We start from the raw sequence: 2,436 nt of genomic DNA on the forward strand, positions 1-2,436 counted from the left end.
TCCTGCAGTCAGTCGGTCGGTCAGTGAGTGAGTGTGTGTGCTGAAGGAAAGCTCCAGCCCGGCGTCCGTCCCCACCGGGGAGGAGTAGGCCTGCTGACTGAGCGCTGGGAGCCGGGAGCCTTTCCTGCAGTCAGTCGGTCGGTCAGTGAGTGAGTGTGTGTGCTGAAGGGAGGCTCCAGCCCGGCGTCCGTCCCCACCGGGGAGGAGTAGGCCTGCTGACTGAGCGCTGGGAGCCGGGAGCCTTTCCTGCAGTCAGTCGGTCGGTCAGTGAGTGAGTGAGTGAGTGTGTGTGCTGAAGGGAAGCTCCAGCCCGGCGTCCGTCCCCACCGGGGAGTTGTGCCCGGGCCCGGGCCTCCTGCCGACGGACCGTGTGGCGCATTGTCCCGACTGCGGACTTTCTCCAGCAAAAAGGCGGAGGTGCAGTACCGCCATTTCGCCACACGAGGGACGGAATGGCACCCAACTGCCCCCTGGTGTCGAAAAAGCGCAAGGGCACCCGGGCCGGTCCGCCCCAGGCAGCGGCCGAGATGCAGCACCGGGGGCCCGGCCTGCCTGCCCTGGAGGTCAGCCTGCCAGCCCTGGAGGTCTGCTATCCAGCCCTGGAGGTCAGCTATCCAGCCCTGGAGGTCTGCCTGCCTGCCTGCCTGCCCTGGAGGTCAGCCTGCCAGCCCTGGAGGTCTGCCTGTTAGCCCTGGAGGTCTGCTATCCAGCCCTGGAGGTCTGCTATCCAGCCCTGGTAGCAGCACTGCCAGCCCTGGAGGTCTGCCTGTTAGCCCTGGAGGTCTGCTATCCAGCCCTGGTAGCAGCACTGCCTGCCCTGGAGGTCTGCCTGCCTGCCCTGGAGGTCTGCCTGTTAGCCCTGGAGGTCAGCCTGTTAGCCCTGGAGGTCTGCTATCCAGCCCTGGAGGTCAGCTATCCAGCCCTGGAGGTCTGCCTGCCTGCCTGCCTGCCCTGGAGGTCAGCCTGCCAGCCCTGGAGGTCTGCCTTCCAGCCCTGGAGGTCTGCCTGCCTGCCCTGGCAGCAGCACTGCCTGCCCTGGTAGCAGCACTGCCTGCCCTGGAGGTCTGCCTGCCTGCCCTGGAGGTCTGCCTGTTAGCCCTGGAGGTCAGCCTGTTAGCCCTGGAGGTCTGCTATCCAGCCCTGGAGGTCAGCTATCCAGCCCTGGAGGTCTGCTATCCAGCCCTGGAGGTCTGCCTGCCTGCCTGCCTGCCCTGGAGGTCAGCCTGCCAGCCCTGGAGGTCTGCCTTCCAGCCCTGGAGGACAGCCTGCCTGCCCTGGTAGCAGCACTGCCTGCCTTCCAGCCCTGGAGGTCTGCCTGTTAGCCCTGGAGGTCTGCTATCCAGCCCTGGTAGCAGCACTGCCTGCCCTGGAGGTCTGCCTGCCTGCCATCCAGCCCTGGAGGTCTGCTATCCTGCCCTGGAGGTCTGCTATCCAGCCCTGGTAGCAGCACTGCCTGCCCTGGAGGTCTGCTATCCAGCCCTGGAGGTCTGCCTGCCTGCCCTGGAGGTCTGCCTGCCTGCCCTGGAGGTCTGCCTGTTAGCCCTGGAGGTCTGCTATCCAGCCCTGGAGGTCTGCCTGCCAGCCCTGGAGGTCTGCTATCCAGCCCTGGAGGTCTGCCTGCCTGCCATCCAGCCCTGGAGGTCTGCTATCCTGCCCTGGAGGTCTGCTATCCAGCCCTGGAGGTCTGCCTGCCTGCCTGCCAGCCCTGGAGGTCTGCTATCCAGCCCTGGAGGTCTGCCTGCCTGCCCTGGAGGTCTGCTATCCAGCCCTGGAGGTCTGCTATCCAGCCCTGGTAGCAGCACTGCCTGCCCTGGAGGTCTGCCTTCCAGCCCTGGTAGCAGCACTGCCTGCCCTGGTAGCAGCACTGCCTGCCCTGGAGGTCTGCTATCCAGCCCTGGAGGTCTGCCTGCCTGCCTGTTAGCCCTGGAGGTCTGCTATCCAGCCCTGGAGGTCTGCCTGCCTGCCTGTTAGCCCTGGAGGTCTGCTATCCAGCCCTGGAGGTCTGCCTGCCTGCCCTGGAGGTCTGCCTGCCTGCCATCCAGCCCTGGAGGTCTGCTATCCTGCCCTGGAGGTCTGCTATCCAGCCCTGGTAGCAGCACTGCCTGCCCTGGAGGTCTGCTATCCAGCCCTGGAGGTCTGCCTGCCTGCCCTGGAGGTCTGCCTGCCTGCCCTGGAGGTCTGCCTGTTAGCCCTGGAGGTCTGCTATCCAGCCCTGGAGGTCTGCCTGCCTGCCATCCAGCCCTGGAGGTCTGCTATCCAGCCCTGGTAGCAGCACTGCCTGCCCTGGAGGTCTGCCTGCCTGCCCTGGCAGCAGCACTGCCTGCCCTGGTAGCAGCACTGCCTGCCCTGGAGGTCTGCTATCCAGCCCTGGAGGTCTGCTATCCAGCCCTGGAGGTCTGCCTGTTAGCCCTGGAGGTCTGCTATCCAGCCCTGGAG

Source organism: Amia ocellicauda, unplaced genomic scaffold, assembly GCF_036373705.1.
Source record: "Amia ocellicauda isolate fAmiCal2 unplaced genomic scaffold, fAmiCal2.hap1 HAP1_SCAFFOLD_105, whole genome shotgun sequence".
Taxonomy (NCBI): Eukaryota; Metazoa; Chordata; class Actinopteri; order Amiiformes; family Amiidae; genus Amia; species Amia ocellicauda.